At 40.0% G+C, this 20,564-nt stretch overlaps 1 protein-coding gene across 3 annotated transcripts in view; it reads left to right on the top strand.

Moving 5' to 3' along the window:
• Positions 1 to 20,564, top strand: part of SMYD3 (SET and MYND domain containing 3) — a 647,362-nt gene that overhangs the window by 390,227 nt on the left and 236,571 nt on the right. The gene's annotated exons all lie outside the window — the stretch shown is intronic.

Genomic DNA, 20,564 nt, shown 5'->3' on the forward strand with positions numbered 1-20,564 from the left:
TGATTGGGTGCTGGTAAAGAGTGGTAATTACTGTGGTTTTTATCAGCCTGTGGTTCACTACTATTGATAGTATGCTTATGTACATTACCACACTGTTGGCTGAGATGAGGAAGCGGTGACTTGGGATTCGGCTGGCCAAAGGGTCCTCGGGTGGCACGTTGCTGACACTCCGGGTTCTGTCTCTTCTGCTCCTGTTCTTCCACAGCCTTTCAGAGACCTTCCCAGTCATATCCTCCTCCTGAGTCTTGCATTTATCAGCCCAGACATAGTAAGCTTACACATTTCAGTTTGTTTTATTATTACTTTCGATTTTTCTTTTTCAATTGCTTGTATCAGCAGAAGAGGTTTTGTTATGAAGGAAAGAATTCTAAAACATAGATTTGAAGGAAGCAGATCGTACCCCTTTAATAAAGGCGAAGTGATGCAACAGCTTTTTACTGCTTGGGTGTTCTTTTTTGCTGACCTGTAGTTTAATTTCCAGTGTCTAGACTTAATAGTCTGGATTTAAACACAAAACATATAAACAGAATCATCTGGAACTGATTTTTTCACATTGAACACTTCTTTCTGATCCTTGTTTCCAGGAGGCTCCTTCTGCGAACCACACCTCCAGATGAAAATCACTTAAATAACCAAGAGAGATTTAACTGTCCGTAGTTGGTTTTCTAAACAGTCACCTGCATTGGATTCACTGTTAAGACTTGACCGGCTGGTTGCAAACCACAGATTCATTCTCATAGACCCTCTGCACAGTTTCTCATGCCCTCCTAGTAGGATCTTGCTGAGGACCATTTGCTCCTGTTCTCAGTTGGGGCCCCCCGAGCATGTGGCCTTTATGACTATTTGTATATTTCTTGCCACATGATGCTGACTGAGCCAGACCTCTCCTGGGCAAGAGCACATCCAGCAAAATGCATCTAAATCTTCCATTTGTCTTCCAGGCTGCTGTTACGCATATGCTTTGCATTCAAACAAGATAATAGAGTAGGTTGAAGATCAAGTTAGTTATAAAAGTACGTATCTAATAAAAGTAATGTCACTTGTTAGATTCAGGAGCAATTTGTTCTTAGTGGTGCTATTGAGCTCCCCTTTCCTTGGAGAGCCCCGAGGCTATGAGCCGTGGAGGGCATTAGTGAGTGTTATTTGTACCAGGAAGCACAAGTCTGCAGAGCAATGTTAAGATTTAGAATTTGAAGAAACTTTGCAAATCCTGACACACACCAGGTGATAAAACCCAGATGTTCTCCCCAACCCACACCTTTCCCTCCCCAGCTCCCCACGCTAGATTTTTTCTCATTTAGTCCAGGAGATAAGGGAGGAGAAGAATGGTAGAGGAGTCTGTGTGGTAGAGGAATAGGGTGAAGGAATGCTTGACTTACTTGCCAGTCAGATAGTTCCAGCTCAAAATAGGGTGCTAATTAAAAACAAAACTTTACTCCCCCCTGCTGTGTGGTCCATAGACAAATATGGAGATAGGTAAACAGTCATTATATTGGAGTGTAGCATATTTTAGCCTTGATGATAGGGTTTGGTTTATTTTTTTACTGACAGTAATCATGATCTTTGTGACGTGTACAATCTCCCTTATTGTTCTAGTTCTGTCTTAACTGAACCATGCTGTCTTAAAAGGGCCGCTGTAGTGATCTCAGAAGGACTCTAGTCGCTCTGATCCACCATAACTTTTACCTTTATCGACTCTCTCTCTCTCAAAATTTACTAATTCAAAGAAGGATTATTCCTACTGAAATAAAGTACTAAATTCTGCCATTCTTTCCTTCCACACCAGGCTTTAATTATAAAACCACTATCACACCAGAAAATAAACCTTAAATATTTTAACATTTTCCCAGCACGAGGACAGCGGCACATAAAGCAACATGTAATTATCCTAACAGATTGATTTGTCTCTAACCCAGCAAGCTAAGCGTCAGTGCTTTAAGATGGGAAAGTCTGCCCTGCCTACCCCATGGGAGCTAATGAATTAACATAAATACCTGTGAGCAGGTTAAGTACACACAGTGTGACAGGTCATAAATAAGGAAAAGTATATAATGGACAAGGACTTTAAAACATTGATCTATCAGAGGTTCCAGAAAATATTTGCCTGTAAATGTAGAACTCAGCTCAAGTTTTACTGAACGGCTTAAACAGCACTGTCTTCTTTTTGCTGCTCTAAGTCAGGGTTCATTGCTAATTCATTTCTAAGGTAGTTTCAGTCTGAGCATACGTATTTACAAGTTACAATAATTTTGGACATATATTGGCTAAAATTACATTTTCAGTGTTTGTAAGAAATGATTCTAAGAAAAAAATAGTAATGTAAGAAATACTGGAAGACCGATCCTTAACCTCCATGAAAGAACAGCTTTCTGAAATATCTTGTTTATATTCGAATTGTTGAGAAGTGAATCGCAAGTCTATTAATTCATTAAAATTAAATCTCCTAGGATGTCCACTGAGCCACCTTTGATGAGCCCAGTTTGACTTACTATCTTTTTACCTGAGGTAAATTAAACTGAACTGCTTTAAAAATTCAGATCTGTAATTAATTCAGAAAGAGTTTTCATCTAGTAATTCTAATCAGTAATATTTAATGTTAAGTTTAGATATTTCTATGGTAATGAGCCTTAAATCTTCTGCAGGGGGCACCAGGCTGGCTCAGTCTGAAGGGCGTGAAACTCTTGATCTTGGGATTGTGCGTTCGAGCTACATGTTGGGTGTAGAGAGTACTTAAAAAAATAAATAAGTCTTCTTCAGGGTTTTTTCCATCTCTGCATGTGTTTCTTCTACGTTCCCTTTTCTTTGTAGTTATTTGTTAGGAATCTCATAAAGCAAATCAGCGAAAATCATCTCCTGCCTGAGAATTTATAAAGCAAAAGCAAATATAAAGGGGAACAAATGAAATAAAAACCTAGATCGAAGAAGAAAAACATGCCTCGTGTCAATAATAGTTAGATATTCTTGTAATAATGAAAAAACAGGAAAAGGACCAGAACGAGGTTGCTCAATAAATAAGCAGTAAGTCTTTGAGGGCAAGGCCTCTACCTTAATGGCATTGAATCCTCTTTGATACCCTGGGAAGTGTGTTACTGAGCTGTCAGCGAGTGTTTGTCAAAGGGGAGGGCCGGCTGGGAATTAACAAGGCTTTGAGAACATTCTCACATCCGAGGTGCTAATAATTTCTGGTGTGAATTTGGTGATAACAGTGTTTCAGTATTTAAACTTAATTTGATTCCTCTGTCTGGTTTTGAACTTGAGTTATGTTTAGAGGTGAGGAAACAAATTGAGGGGATGATGTATTTCTATGCAAGAGAATCGGAGAAGACTTTTCTAATAGCACACCTTTAAATACCCTCAGCTTATAAATCTGGGATCATAAAGGAGATATTTTGGAACGATTGCTTCCTTCACCCCCCAAATTACTTCATTGATTTGCCATATTCTTTTGAATAGCAAGCATCTCAAGTAGATTTAAATTTTGATTCTGTTTACACAATTCGTTTTTCAATAGCTTTTCAATAGCACATTGACTGAATAAAGCAAGGCACACATCTGGACTCACTTCTTTGGGTCTTGTTCCTGAATCCTGTGAGGAAAATATGGGCACATCTGTGCAAGCTTTTTATTCGACTGACTGAACTGGGTGACGTGGAGCTGAAGAACCAGAAAGAAAATATTTTTTGGTAAGCTCTGCTTTCTGGTACTTTTTTTTTTTTTTTTTTTAAGATTTTATTTATTTTTTTGAGAGAGACAGAGACAGAGCATGAGCGGGGGGGGGAGGGGCAGAGAGAGAGGGAGAAACAGACTCCCCGCTGAGTGCAGACCTGGACTCCAGGCTCAATCCCACGACCCCCAAGATCATGACCCCCAAGATCATGACCCCAGCTGAAGTCAGACGCTTAACCGACTGAGCCACCCAGGCCCCAGCTTTCTGGTACTTTGGATTCAGCCAGGGATGGGTGACCAAGAATCACTGAGGATTCACCTTCTCTAGAGAAAAATGGGATAGTGTTTTCATATCTCTGGGACTGTATACATATTTACTTATTCTGCCTTGTTCCAGAAAGAATTTAAGTTAAAAAAAGCAAGATTTAAAAAAAATGTAAATAAAGTAATGAGGATAAGAAGTTAAGGAAAATAAGTTGAAATCAGAAGTATACAAATTGCATGCCATGAGGATCTCCAGTCCCAAGAGGTGGATCACCTCTTTGGATGTTAGCTTTTGAACAAAGCGGGTGCAGACAGGGTACCGCGCATAATGCAACACCACCAGTGGGTGTGCCAGAGCTAAGCTTAGACCTCTCCGAAGGCTGGGGATGGAGCTGACCTCAGGAATACCCAGTCGGTCAGTCAGCAAGTGTTTATTCAACTCACACAGTTTGTCAGTTACCGTGCTGGACCCTGGGGACCCAGGGACCATGCCCTCCAGCACTCAGATGCACCGGGGAGATGCCTTGTAGTGTAACACATTCCACGGAGGGGAGCAAATTCAACGTAGTGCGACTTAATCCAGATTGGGAGGGTTTCTGGAGGAGTTGAAACCTTGGCTAAATTCTAAAGGGTGTGGACTTCTTAATCCTGGCTAAAGTATGTTCCAGCTGGAAAGGGCAAGCAGCCTGCACAGGGTGACAGAGGCAAGAAAGTATGGTGCCTTTGGGGACTTGTGTGTCATTGTTCAGTGTGGCTGACTAGAGAGTGCAAAGGGGAGACTGTGTTGCGAAATGGGACCAGTAACTAGGGACATGAGAAAAGGCTCCATTATGTTGTGCTCCAGATGGAAGGCGACAGGATGAAGACCTTACAGCAGTAAGGAAGAGAGGAACCTGTGAGGACAGAGTGGAGTAGAGGCAGGGAGGCTGGAGAGGAGTCACTGTAGTGCCTCTGGGAAGAGATGCAGAGGCCATGCCGGAAACGGTGACCACGGGAGCGGAGGGGTCAGGTGCAAGAAGTAGTTAGGAGCCGGTCCAATGGGTTTGGCCCTAAATAGAAGAGGGACACTGAGGAAGTAGGAGCCGAGACCACTCTTTGGTTTTTGGTGTGGTCACCGCTCAGAGGAGAGTAACATCGCAGGCCAAACTGCTGTCCTGGAAAAGCCCTGCTTGTTTGTGAGGTTGTTCCTTGGCTGACGTCTGGGAACTGAGACTTGGGGATGGTTTTCCACATATCTAGTAAGAGTGGTTCACGGTGCCCAGACTATACAAACACTGTGGTTCTTGCTGAACATTTGCTGTCCTTCTGGGTGCTGATATTAGTCGGAGGCTGCCTATGTCCATCCCCAGCCCCCACAGAAATCCCTGGGCCCTGGGTCTCTGCACATTTCCCAGGTTGACAGCTTCCCAGCGTGTTATCCTAACTCCGCTCTGGAGGAATAGAGCACCTGCTGCCTGACTCCATGGGGAGAGGACCCTTGACCATGTGTGCTTTCCCCCAACTCCACCCGTGTGCCTCTTCCTTTGCTGATTCCACTAGCCTTTCCGTGTGATAAATCACGGACAGCTGTGAGTACAGCTATAGGCTGAGTCCTGCGAGTCCTTCCTGTGAATCATCAAAACTGAGAGTGTGCTTGGCTTCTTCCTGACAACAGCCATCTCCTGATGTAGTGGCATATCATACAAGGGTAAAGGAGTGGCAGCTTTGGGGGTGAGAGCCGACATAAGCCACTCTATAAGTTTTCCAATTTAGTTCTTGTAGGACTTGATTAGACTTATTTTGAGCTGGTGTGTCGTTATTGACTCTTGTTGTCTGTGCGAAATTAATCTACCAGGAAAATCTAATTTTTCTTAACATACCTTCATTCATTAATTTACTTAGCAAGTATTTGTTGAAAACCATACCGAATGTTTGGAACTGGTTAGACATTTTACAGGCCATAACGGTGCTTAGGAATAGAGGGTCATGTGTTCAAAGAGGTTGTCCACTGGGAAGATCAGACATTTGCCTTTGAAAAATAGCATAACATTCATTACAGAGATGAAGTGTTGAAATATTTCAATATGTAAATAATTTGGTTATTGAGAAGAACAATACCCTAAGTGTTCCTGTGTTAGTTCATGGGCAAGAGGACTGGCATATGAAATTGGGAAAATTGTACTTAATTTAGAATGGATGTACCACCTATCAGGTTCATTATCACTTGGGCCATCTTTCTCCTCTTCTGATGTCACAATGTATTTAAAAGTAAGACTCAGAGTCTTTACTGTTTCAGGAGTTGTAGTGGTTGTCCCTTTAGAGACGTGCCCCAAATTCAGCATAGTGTTTTCAAGCTACTCCTGGTGGATATTTCTTTTGAAGAGAGGTCAAGTCACCCTTAAATGGTGGACTAAGAAGACCCCTAAATCAGTGACCAACCCCCCCCCTTTTTTTTTTTAAGATTTTATTTATTTATTTGACAGAGAGAGAGACACAGCGAGAGAGGGAACACCAGCAGGGGCAGAGGGAGTGGGAGAAACAGGCTTCCCACAGAGCAGGGAGCCCGATGTGGGGCTCAATCCCAGGACCCTGAGATCATGACCTGAGCCGAAGGCAGACGCTCAACGACTGAGCCACCCAGGCTCCCCTATGTGACCAACCACTTTCTTGACTTGGAGAAATAGTCTTCAGATGGTTTCTTTCACCTAAGAACAATGAATGGCACCAGTCTTCCTGTTACCACTGTTACTGGTGTAAAAGTCATGCAAATGAACTAGGAATCTTTCCTGGTTCTCAGTCCTAATGAGCTGTTCCTTACTGAACTTGGATTCTTTTTTTTTTTTTAAGATTTTATTTATTTACTTGAGAGAGAGAGAGCAAGTCCTAGTGGAGCGGGGGGGGGGGGGGGCGGAGCAGAGGGAGAGAGAGAGAAGCAGACTCCCCACTGAGTAGGGAGCCTGATGACACGGGGCTCCATCCCAGGACCTGGGGATCACTACCTGAGCCTAAGGCAGATGCTTAACCAACTGAGCCACCCAGGCATCCCTAAAACATCTATTTCTAATGAGGGGTACCTGAATAAAATCAGGTTTATGTTAAGAATGAAAAAAAGGAATGGAGGCTGTGACCAGTAATGTCAGCAAAGCCCATAGGTATTCCTGGTGGTGGTGTGTGGGAGGGACCGCCTCCCAGGCTTCTGATTGCCTGGCTTAGCAAAGTAACCAGAAGATGAGGTGGGTCCCAGATGTTTTTCTTGGTGGGAACTGACTGAACATGTGAGAGCTCAGATCTAGGACTCCTTCTGCAAATGGAAACAAGCTTAACAACTAAAAATTCGCAAATATACATGATGCCCGAACGAGAAAGTATTATGTGCTCCAACCCAGGAATGAGTGAGGCACCATAAAAATGTACTGAAAATGAAACAAGAGTCAGTCAGTTTCTTCTCTTTTTCTTTTTTTATTTCTTACTTTGTTATCTCCAGAGATCAAGAAAGCTACTCTGCTGCTTTGGGAATGTCATGTCATTTTTGTTGTAAAATACAAATGTTCAGAGTTAAGATATGATGATGAGAGGGTATTACTTTATGATATGTTCCTTGTGTAAATGTAAAGAATGCTTAAACCATCTGTTCAAATGAAATATTTATATTTGGCACATTGTGTCAGATATATGGTGTTTAAAAAGCAAGATATTTAGTGATCTCTGGAGTCGCTCGATTTGTTAACTGCCACATTTGAAATTCTAACTTAAGTATTCTGTACTGTTTTTTTTCTATTTTAGCTTTCATATTAATGCTTAAATGTTTTTTGTTCCAACATAAATAGATTTTGCTTCACAAATATTGGTAGTAATTAGGTTTTTACCAGCGTAAGCTGGCTTTTGCAAGCAAGGGACACATTTCTTCTTCATTAGTTCTCCTAATTGAGTTCCAGAAAATGAAATATTACTATGCCACAGAATAATTGTCTTATTTGCTTTTTTTCTTGAAGCTTCTTATAAAAGTTCAAGACTTTTAAAAAGCAGAGGAATTTTTTTTTCTCAACCCATTTATCCCTCAGCCTCAAATCTAAAATTACTTTTTATAACTTCTGAAAGATACTGCTTTTAGTTTTGGTTCTCAAGACTATGCAACATTCCGGGGCACCTGGGTGGCTCAGATGGTTAAGCGTCTGCCTCCCACTCTTGTCATGATCCCAGGGTCCTGGGATGGAGCCCCAGGTCGGGCTCTACCCTCAGCAAGGAGTCTGCTTTCTCCCTCTCCTTCCCCTCCTCCCCCATTTGTGCTCACACTCTCGCTCTCTCAAATAAATAAATAAAATTTAAAAAAAGGACTATGCAGCATTCTGATATGACACAGGTCAGCTGAGCATACCTGCGAATAAAGTATGAGCGGAGGGTCCTGAAGATGCTGGTGTAGGAGATACCTGTTAGTTTCCTGGCCAGTGAGTTTGAATTTTCTTTTAATTTAAAAGGTCTTCTATCGTTATAGAATATTTACAGTCATTTTAATTTGAATAGTTCTCTTTTTTCCTTCTTTTTTATCTCTGATTCTGCTGGTTTGGAAGGCCTGGCCACAGTATACTACCTAACTTGAGTATAACGTCAGACCCAAAGGACCTGCTCCCTTTCTCCTTTACTTTTACTGCTAGTGAACTTGGAGTTCCTCAGAGATGTGAATTTGAGTAGGCAAATGGGTAGCTTTGTTAACTATAAGAAACATTCATTTTACATTATTTTTATTATACTAAAAGTCATTTTCTATACTATAGAATTTTGAACGTGTCCAACAATGTTTTGTTTCCACAGTAAAAATGGTGTTGCTGTTGTGAGCTGCTGTATCTAGAACTGAGAGATGTTTTTATATGGCCTTTCAGACTGCCAGTTGTAATACTTGGCCATAAAAGGACTTCCTCAAGCCTCCGAATACTGGCTTTTCAAAAGTGATCTTCCAAGTTTTTGAGAAAGAATAAAATTTTTATTTCCCCAGAAAGAGAAATACAGGGAAAAGACCCAATTCTGCCAGAGAGAAATGAATCATTTATTCTTTCATAAGATAATGTGCTACTTTAGGTTACAGACTGAGGTTTGCTTCCATCACTTCTGGTTTCCGTCATACATTTTTAATGCACAAACTCCATTTGATGACCAGTAGTGCATTAGAAGAAGGTGAGGGAGGGAGGGATGGAAGGAAGGAAGGAAAAAACTAGTGAATCCAATCCAATACCCAAAAAGCCACCTTTTCTTCTTCACTGTTGCATGTGACTCTGTACTTTCTATACCTAGATAGTGCAGGTGGAGTTTATGGAAGAAGAAGAAGAAGGCTAATATTTATTGAGAGCTTATTATGCCCCCCACATTATATTAAGTGCATCACATGCATTACTTCATTATTTCATTTAATCATCACGCAAGCCCTTTGTGGTAGATCACATCAGGTCACAGAACCAGGATTGGGACCTGTGAGGTGTGACTCTGGAGCTTATGCTCTTAATCTCTTACTCAACTGTTAAGTATGGAGAGACCGCCAAAAATAAGTTGTGAACTCTTTACAAGAGGTCCTTAAATGTGAACACAAGTGGGCCCCTGGGTGGCGCAGTCGGTTAAGCACTGGACTCTTGGTTTTGGCTCAGGTCGTGATCTCAGGATAGTGAGATCAAGCCCCACATAGGGCTCCGTGCTCAGTGGGGAGTCTGCTTAAGTCTCTCTCCCCCTCTGCTCCTCCCTGCTGCTCTTTCTCCCTCTCTCTCAAATAAATAAATAAATCTTAAAAAAAAAAAATGTGAACAGGGGCACCTGGGTGGCTCAATCAGTTAAGCATCTGACTCTCGATTTCGGCTCAGGTCATGATCTCAGGGTTGTGGGATCGAGCCCTGTGTCAGGCTCTGTGCTCAGTGTGGAGTCTTCTTGTTCTTCTCCCTCTTCTCCTCCCTCTGTTTTCTCTCTCTCTCCCTCTCACTCCCTCCCTCACTTACTCACTTTCTCTCAAATAAATAAATCTTTTAAGAAATGTGAATAGAAATACATATTTTGCACACATTTTATTTTGACCGATAATGCACAGTTGTCATGGCTTTGCATCTTATCTCTTCCCTCCTGTACGTAAGATCCTGCTCGTGCATTGTTTCCGCTCTTGTATGTAGGCCTCGTGTGATCACAGACCGGGAGAAAATTTTTGCAGTGCACGTCTGTGAAGACCTCAGACCATATGCAGTGGTTGCAAATTGAGCTCTACTGTTTACTCTGTGTGACCTTAATAAGTTACTTTACCATGGCAAACCTTTGGTGTCCTCATCCCTAAACCTGCAATGCTCAGTGTCACTGGAGTAGTAGATGAATGAGATGTTCCCCAAATAATATGTGAATAAATGAGTCGTTTTTCCTCTTTACTCCCTTTTCTCCTGCTTCCCATGGGAAAGAAACAAAACCCAGTAGGCACTGTGGGATGAAATGGATGAAGGCAGGGAGGAGAGGCATAAATTATATTCATTCTAATTTGTTGGTGTCTTTTTTTTCCTCCCGTATCAACTTTATTGAGCCATAATTTTATACAATTAAATGAATCTATTTAATTGGATGAGTTTCGACAGTTTTATATCCTGGCAAAACCACAGTCACACTGAAGATACAGAACAATCCCATTACTCTCAAAAGAGTCCCTCTGCCACTTTTTCCTTTATACTATTTTTTCATTGCAGTAAAATCTAATGAGAAATTTGCCATTTGAACTATTTTAAAGTGTGTCATTCGGTGTCATTAGTTACATTCCCAGTGTTGTGCACCCACCACTGTCTGTCCCCAGCAGTTTTCATCGCTCCAAGCAGAAACTCTGAGCCCATAAAGCAATAAGTTCTCATTCTCTCTGGTAACCTCGAACCTACTTTCTTTCTCTATAAATTTGCCCATTTTGGATATTTCATATAAGTGGAATCATACAATACTTGCCTTTTTGTGTTTGATTTATTTTGCTTAGCCTGACGTTTTCAGGGTTTTTCCATGCTGTAGCTAATCTGTCAGAGCTTCAGTCCTTTTTATGGCTGAATAATATTCCACTGCATGTATGTACACAGTTTGTTTATTCATTCATCTGTTGATGGACATTTGGGCTATTAACACTTTTCATCTATTATGAATAATGCTCCTGTGAACATTGGTATACAAAGACCTGTTTGAGGGGTGTCTGGGTGGTACAGTTTATTAAGCACCCAACTCTTGGTGTCTGCTCAGGTCATGATCTCCAGATTGTGAGATCAAGCCCTGCATTGGGCTCCATGCTCAGCACAGAGTCTGCTTGGGATTCTCTTTCCCTTTGCCCCTTCTGCTGTCTCCCTTTGTACACACGCTCTCTTTCTAAATCAATCAATCAATCAGTCTTTAAAAACAAACAATCAAAAAACCCAAAGATCTGTTTGAGTCTCTGCTTTCAATTTTTTTGGCAATATACCCAGAAGTAAAATTGCTAGATCATAAAGTAATTCTATGTTTCACGTTTTGAGGAACATCCTACCTGTTTTCTGCAGCAGCTGCACCATTTTACATTCTCGCTGATGATGCACAAGCATTCCAATTTCTCCACATCCTACTAACACTAACTGTTTTCTGTCTTGGGGTTTTGTTTTTGTTTTTTTTGTTTTTTGTTTTTTTGATAGGTATCCGAACAGGTGTGAGGTGGTATCTGACTGTGGTTTTGATTTGCATTTCCCTGATGATTGGTGAAGTTGAACATCTTTTCACGTACATAATAATGGCTGTCTGTGTATATCTTCTTTACACCTAGACCCTTTTTCATTCCAGCCCTCACTCCCTCCCTCTCTTACTCTAGGCAACCACTGATCTCCTTCTTGTCACCGCAAATGAGATTTCATTTTATATAAGTGAGATTATTCACTATGCACCCTTATATCTGACTTCTTTCACTTAGCATAGTGGTCTTGAGATATACCCATTGAGATATACCCACTGTTGCCCTTTTTATTGCCAAGTACTATTTCATTGGGTAGACATATCACATTTTGTTTATCCATTCACCAGTTGATGGGCATTTAGTTTGAATAAAGCTGCAGTGAACGTTCATGTACAAATCTCTGTATGGACGTACATGTTCATTTTTCTTAGGTAAATACTGAGGGGCATAGTGGCCCCATTTTATGGTAGATGTTTATGTTTAACTTTATGAAAAACTGCCAAACCACTTACCAAAACAATTGTACCATTTTATGTTCTTGCTAGTGGTATATATATGAGAGTTTTAGTTGCTTCTGTGTCCTTGTCAACACTTGGTATCACTAATCTTTTTAATTTTAACCATTGTAACTGCTATGCAGTGATAACTCATCATGGCTTAATTTATATTTCTTTGCTTAGATAATGATGTTGATCATCTTATCATGGTTTTTTCTTGCCATTTGTATATTTTCCTTTGAACAGTATTCTTTTGCCTACTCTATATTGCATTCTTTCTCTTCGTATTATTGAGTTGTAAGCATCCCTTATATAGTATGGATATAAGTTCTTTGTCAGAGATGCAATGCAAACATTGTCTCCCTATCTTTGATTTGTCTCTTCGTTTTCTTAATGGTATCTTTGAGGAGCAAAAGTTTTTTTAATTTTGATACAGTCCAGCTTATCAATTTGTTATGGTTTATGTTTCTTTTATGAAGTATTTGCCTTTGGAAAGTCACAAAGATTTTCTCCTAGAAGTTTTATAGTTTAGCTTTTACATTTAAATTTATAATGCTTTTTAGTGAGTTTTTGTATATGGTGTGAGATACAGGTTAATGTTCATTTGTCATACAGACATGCAGTTGTTCTAACATCATTTGTTGAAGAGACTTTCCCTTCCCCATTGTGTTACCTTGTCATCTTTGCTGGAAATCAATTGATCACGTAAGTTTGGCTCTATTTCTAGATTCTCTACTGTGTATATCCTTTCTTCAATAACACACCATCTTGATTAGTGTAACTCTGTAGTAAATCTTTTGAAATCAGGTAGCGTATGCCCTCGAAGTTTTTCTTTCTTTTTTAAAAATCAGTTTGGTGGGGTGCCTGGATGGCTCAGTCGTTAAGCATCTGCCTTCAGCTCCGGTCATGGTCCCAGGGTCCTGGGATCAAGCCCCACATCGGGCCCCTGCTCCGCGGGAAGCCTGCTTCTCCCTCTCCCACTCCCCCCTACTTATGTTCTCTCTCTCGTTGTGTCTCTCTCTGTCAAATAAATAAATAAAATCTTAAAAAAAAAAAAAAAGAAGCAGCAACAAATCATTTTAAAACAATAAAAATCAGTTTGGCTATTATAAATTGTTTACTGTTTCATATAAATTTCAGAATCAGTTTGTTAGGTTTTTTCTTTTTTTTAAAGCCTGCTGATACTTTAATTGACATGTTATTGAATGTAGAATACTTGAGGGAAGATTTGACATGTTAATATTGAATTTTCCAGTCTGTGAATATGGTATATATCTATTTATTTATTTAGTGGTTTTTAATATCTCTCAAATGGGCTTTTCTCTTTTGGTTGTGACTTAATTTATTGAATGTGTAATCTAGCCCAGGCAAAATGCTTTATACTTAATCCCCCACAATTACCCTATGAAGCATGTGTTGTTACTATGTTTAGTGGGACAGCTGTAATTGTGAGAGGTTAAGTTATTTATCCAGAGTCACAGAGCTAATAAATCCTGGAACTGGGATTTAAGAGGTCTGCTGACTCTGGTAGGCCATGCTCCTAGTCACTAGTAGTCAAGATAATATGTTTAGGAACTGCAGATATTTATTTAAAATAAGTCTTAGCAATTGCTGCATGGCTGTTCCCACCTCCTGTCTCCCTCAACCTAAAATAAATACATAAGTATCTGAGTAGACAGATACACCCGTGGAAGGATAGGCAGATCTGTAGTCAACCATCTCAGGCTCATGATGGACTTGCTTATCCTTGGAAAGTCATGTCAAGATGATCTCTGAAATGCATCGTAATTGGCCTGGATTTTTTTTTTTTTTTTTTGTCTTGTTTATCTCATGTAGACACCATCAAGCAGAAAATAAGTCTTGGACTATCAGTATCACATAGGAAAATAGTTAGAATTCCCCAATGTTGTCTGATGGCATTCAATCCCATTGATGTGTTGGTCACCTGACACCATTATCATATCCTGCGTGTGAGGTCTCAGAAGGTGGCACACTTGGATTTCCCTTGTTAAAAGTTGCCTGGAACTTTAGTTGTGCCTAATGGTTCTTTCTTCCACCTTTTAAAAGACAAAAATAAAGAGCTGTTTTATAACCCCTTTCAATCTTCTGATCTTCAGAGGGAAGTGTTGAAAGGCATAGTGCAGCTGTTTCATGTTGCAGTTTATAATCTAATTAAATGTATTTTACCCAGATCATTATGGACTTCATTAGAGCTGGACTTTTTATAAGGGGGATGATGAGTTAGATTTATACCGGAATCATCTGGGTCTTTTAAATTCTTCGATCGTGCCAGCAGTGCCTGATGAAAAAATCAAATCTGCCTATCTGAGTCAGTTGGTCATTCATTTTTGGAAAGTTCTTGCTTCCCACTTTGTTCACTTTTTTGTGAGCATACAGTTTTCAGAATGATTAATAAGTGAAATTTGTTGTTTCAGAGAGAGTACCATTTGGGAATGATGTATAGTCTTTTTAGAAGCCTATATATCATTTGAACATCCTGGCACGTATGGGAAATAAAACATCTAAAGTAATTGGCATAATCTAGGTCAAAGAGAGATGAAATTACATTTTGCTTGCTGTGTTTTTGTACTGGAGGAGAAATTAGTTTTGTGGTCTTCAGTTTATTGCTAAATTTTTCCAGTGTCAGGGAGAAGTATCTAAGCTAGAAATTGATTTGAAGAGGGAATGTGACTCATGTTAGCCTTAGTTACATAATTTGTATATAATGATGTGAGCATATTTTTACTCTCATTTTGTTTTAGATACAATAACCAAGTTCCATGTGACTCCCCTAGTCTGTCATATTAAAAATAAATTAATATTAAGCTACGCTTAACAAAAATTTTTACCTTTACAAGGAATTGTACATGGGATATCTTCCTCTTCATAATTTTATATTGTCTCAATCAAAGTGCATCCATGGCCTTGAATTTGTCCATCCCTTCAGCTCTGATCATGGTATCCTAATGACATTCATAGCTTTTCCTGCACTTGGATAATTTATTCTATCAGTTTAACTGTGGCTGTTCCCAAGCAATTCAGAATTGTCATTCAGTAAGGGACAATATGAAAATATGATTTGATGGTTAATATTTAATTGGAATGTTGGTCTTGCCCAACTCCTTTAAGGCATGGCAGTTGCGTTTTTCTTCCCGTCTCCCAGTTTGGTTGTCTACACGTGCGGGCCTGCATAATCATACGTGTCATGCAACTGGCGCACGATAGCAGAAATCCTCCAGCAAACTCTCAGTGTTCCCTATTCTAGTTCTGAACTGCTTACAGACACCCGATTTCTTTTCTCCATACCCTTCAACTCCTGATTTTCCTGGTGTCTGGCCTAGCAATTCTTTTTGCTTATTATGACCTCGTCATGTACGTTGGACCTGACACTGAGAACCGCTTCTTGATTAATGTGCCCTTGCTTCCTTCCTCAGCAGTAACTAAGATTGTCCCTCCAGGTAGAGACTACCTTCGAGTATTTTGGGTGAATTGCATGCCCAGTCTGGCCTGGTCTTCAGACTCTCCTGTTTTGGTGCCTGTGTGTATTGCTGTCCTCTTAATTTGTCTGGAAGCTGTCACTCAACAGATACACTGTACATTGAGGCTCTTGGACTTCATAGCTTGCTAAGATTCTATCTGTGAAGTTCTTTTGTTTTGGACCGGGCCTACCTGACTGGAAACCATCGTGGGGCTCAGGCTTTTTGATGTTCCTCTTAATCGGAGAAAGAGATGAAAATTCTAGACATAAATACGGGTCTAGTGGCCTACAGGAAACCTCTAATCTTGCATTGTGAAGTGAAAAGAACATTTGCAGTTTATGGCTCTTAATCTCCAATGCATTTTGTAAAAGGCTGCTCATTGGTTGTATTAATACCTTCACTACCTGTTCTCTGAGTTGTATTCCTTATTGATATTTTTTCATATAGATCTTTTATTTTTGTTAAACTTGTCCTGTATATCATATGATATATATTGCTACTTTTTGGATAATATTTTTATTAAATATATAATGGAGCAAAAAGTTAATGATTTTTTTGGGTATATTTATCTTGCATCTGTGCATCTTAGTAAATTATTTGTTTAAACATTTAATTAGAGTTGGATTTTCAAAGTATATAATCTTATCCTCTGCAAGTAAAGATGATTTGTGTATATATATAATTCTTCTTACATCAAAGCAATATTTTATCTGTTTACCTTTTGAAAGATTTTATTCATTTAGGAGAGAGAGAGTGCACTAGGGAGCACAGTTGGGAGAGGGGCTGAGGGACAAGCAGACTCCCCGCTGAACTCAGAACCGGACCGATCATGACCGGAGCTGAAACTAAGAGTCTGATGCTTAACCAACTGAACCATCTAGGTGCCCCCACAGCAATATTTTAAGAGTTAATGATAGTCGTCCTTATTGGGTTTCTCATTTTCATAAAAATGGCTTTAAAAAAGTGTCAGCATTTAGCATTGTTTGCTATTGAATTTTGCTGAATTGTCTTTAACATGTTTAAGTAGTTCTCATCTTTCCTGTTTAAGTATTTTTTAAAAAAGATTTTATTTATTTATTTGAGAGAGAGTGCGTGCAAGAGAGAAGGAGCAGGACTGGAGGGGGGCGGGGTGAAGGGCAGACGGGGGAGGGAGAAGGAGGTCCCCTGCTGAGAGCTGGATGCAGGGCTTGATCCCAGGACCCCAGGATCATGACCTGAGCTGAAGGCAGAGGCTTAACCGACTGAGCCACCCAGGTGCCCCCCTATTTAAGTATTAAGTGTGTTAAGTATTTTTAACACACTTATTTATTGGCCTGATTTATTATATACATACTGGTCTCCATAAGGGGCCTTACTGATCAATGTTAAGGTTCTTTATCAAAAAATTATATGCCTAGTGAAGAGTGCTGGAAATCAGTTTCCCAGATATATTTTTTCTCAGTGACCTATGGCCCCTAGCCTAGCCTCTCTGTGAAACATGAGACAGAGCCTGCGTCAACTCTAAATTAGTTCTATCTTTATGTACCTTTGTAATTTCTCCCCAAACTATCCATTTATATGAGATTCTTTATCCTGGCAAAATCATTAACAGGTTTATGCACGTTTCACTCAAGGTAAAATGGAAATCATGTAATATCTCCTTTTTACCTAGAATTCTAATTTTTAACGAATAGTTATGTATTCACCCAGAAGTGATATTTTGGTGTGTATGGCCATGGACTGATGTAAGCCATTTCCTATATACTGAACCAGGAATCGTTACAATCCGCGTGAAGAACTGGGCCCACAAGTAATGAATTTTAATTGCACAATGAACTCCCCCTAGTTTAGAAAAATATACTGTGAATCCGTTCAAGTTAGATCTGTATTTAGTTATTTACAAAACTCCTGAATTGGAAGAAAATTGGGATACCTATTATTCTGTGGAATGATTTATTTCCATTTTTAAAATATAAGTCTTGGATGAAAGAGGCTGCAAGAGGGCCTCATTGACAAGTCTGCCCTTTCTGGCCAGGAACCAGTGAGGACATTGTCGCAGCTGTAGTTGACTGTGGATACTCCCAAGTTGAGTGTTCTAACAGGTTGTCCGTTACCTGCAGATCCCAGAAATTGTTGGTAAGAATCATTATTGAGTCCACTGTCTGTGTTCAGGATTGTTGGCTCTGGCAGCGGGGCTTTAACTCTAGTATTTCTGGAAAAAGGGAAAAAACACACCATAATAGCTTTGGGAAGCTGCCAGGGAACAACTATCCACTCAATTTTTTATTATCCTTTACTGCATAGATGATACATTATGCATCATTCTCTAAGGATGTTCATTGTAAATGCTGTTTGATCACATTTTAAAGGCAAACTGTTTATCAAATGATCATTCAGTATCCTACCCCAAGTCAGCACTGATGCTTCACCACAAGCCTATGCTCTGTAGGAGAACACGTGTGTTTATTTTTTGTCTCATCTGTCCAAAAGCTGTGAGCCACACCCATGTCCCTTTGAGTCATTCCTTGTGTTTCTGGCCATCCCCTATATTCAAATAGCCAACTTGTTTTGGTGGTGTTGATGCTTTTCCCCAAGATATGTTTTAATATGTGAAGTAATTAATTTTGCTTTTCTGGACCTTTCTGAATTTCCGTGATGTGCAGACATTTTTCATTTTGGATATATGAGTGTCTTAATTGATTTGCTTTTAGTGTTTTACATACTAGTATGTGCTTCATGAATATTTGTTCAATTGAATGGCAGGAATGCATGGTAAGACTTTGGTAGATTATATAGTTTTGTGTCAATTATCAGGAAGTCTTAGATTTCTTAATTCTTCTTTGACTATTTCTAGTATTAACAGTAGTGGATGAGGCAGTGTAAGTCCACGTGGAAGTTAGAATGGATGATGATGATGAGTGTGTGTGTCTGTGTGTATGTGTACTTATGTGCATATGTTGGCATGTATTTATTTGTATGTAAGCAAGAGTGAGGATAAAGAAGTGATGGGAATGGCTGAAAAAAGAGACAGAAAAATTTCTCACTATGTTCTGGAAATTGTTTTAGGCCATTCGGAACATTTGATTTTTCATTTATCCCTCAGGATACATTTATTAAGCATCCACTGAGAGCAGGCACTGCACAGAGGCCTGGAGATATCCTCAAAGAACTTAGTTCAGAGAAGGAGTAGCAGGGAACTGATTAAGGTAATTGTAGAGGCCCGGGGTGGGGTGTAACATGGAGCATCCATATGAGAATGGAGTTGGAGAAGGCTTTCAAGAAATGAGTCTTGGGTTTAGTCTTGAAAATTAAGGAGGGGGTAACTTGCTGGAAAGGGAGAAGGGGTAAAGGGAGCAGCAGAAATCAGTCCCTGAAGAATACAGGTTTAGTTTCTTCTTGGGGGTGGGGAGAAACCTTTTGAACCTCAGATGTCACACCAGGTCCCAATTTTAGAATTGGTTTATTAATCATGTTAAATCCTTTCACGAGTCCGCAGTCGAACAGTGCCCCCAAAGGGCAAACTGTGGCCACTGAATGTTGTGTGGTTTGGAGTGTGTACCATGTGAAGCTACCATCCTCCTCATTGCTTAATTTGCAATTAGGAATTTGTAGACAGTCTAAGGATATGGTTCTTGAATAATGATTACTTTCCTGGAAATTCCCCACAGATTTTTCCCTCCACTTTTTTCTTGTCATATGAATTTGTTTCTTTTTTTTTTTTTTTAAAGATTTTATTTGTTTATTTGACAGAGAGAGATATAGTGAGAGAGGGAACACAAGCAGGGGAGTGAGAGAGGGAGAAACAGGCTTCCCGCTGAGCAGGGAGCCCGATTCGGGGCTCGATCCCAGGACTCTGGGATCGTGACGTGAGCCGAAGCCAGACGCTCAACGACTGAGCCACCCAGGAGCCCCTGAATTTGTTTCTAACCTTAGTTTTTCTTCATTCTTACAATATGTAATAGGTATCTGTGGATCCAGAGGAACCTCTTATAAGTATTAATTAGCATTGAAGAATATCAGATAGTCAAAGGATGATCTGTGTAAGGATAGAATTTGGAGGGAAATAGTTAACTATCCATTGTTTTTTTTTTTTTTTAGCTGTGCATTCTAAAACACACAGATAACCTGTTGCAGCAGCCTATTGTAATGGGAAGGAAATGGCATTGGAATCAGATGGACCTGGGGTCACAGTCTCAAAATGTCGCTTACCAGTCATCTGGCCTACAACACATTTCTTAATCTTGTTGACCCTTAATTTCCTCAACTGTGAAGTAAACACACACTAAAACCAACTTTGTGGGGGGGAAGGTGTTAGAGAAAGTGTTACCAAAGACCTCATAAGGGCTCAAGAAATAGTAGCTATCCTACTGGTAGTTTCATCTAAGAATATGAATTATGACTAAAGCATATGTAGTTGGTCACATATTTATTTTTCTTTTTCTTTATTATGTTATGTTAATTGCCATACATTACATCATTAGTTTTTGGGGTTTTTTTAAAGATTTTATTTATTTGACAGAGAGAGACACAGCAAGAGAGGGAACACAAGCAGGGGGAGTGGGAGAGGGAGAAGCAGACTTTCTGCGGAGCAGAGAGCCCGACGTGGGGCTCGATCCCAGGACCCTGGGATCATGACCTGAGCCGAAGGCAGATGCTTAACGACTGAGCCACCCAGGCGCCCCTACATCATTAGTTTTTGATGTAGTCTTCCATGATTCATTGTTTGCATATAACACCCAGTGCTCCATTCAGTACGTGCCCTCTTTAATACCCATCACCAGGCTAACCCATCCCCCCAGCCCCCTCCCCTCTAGAACCCTCAGTCTGTTTCTCAGAGTCCATAGTCTCTCATTTTTCGTCTCCCCCTCCGATTTCCCCCCCTTCATTTTTCCCTTTCTGCGATCTTCTTCTTCTTTTTTTTTTTTAACATATGATGTATTATTTGTTTCAGAGGTACAGGTCTGTGATTCAACAGTCTTGCACAATTCACAGAGCTCACCATAGCACATACCCTCC

Source organism: Leptonychotes weddellii, chromosome 6, assembly GCF_054177405.1.
Source record: "Leptonychotes weddellii isolate Sample4059 chromosome 6, ASM5417740v2, whole genome shotgun sequence".
NCBI lineage: Eukaryota > Metazoa > Chordata > Mammalia > Carnivora > Phocidae > Leptonychotes > Leptonychotes weddellii.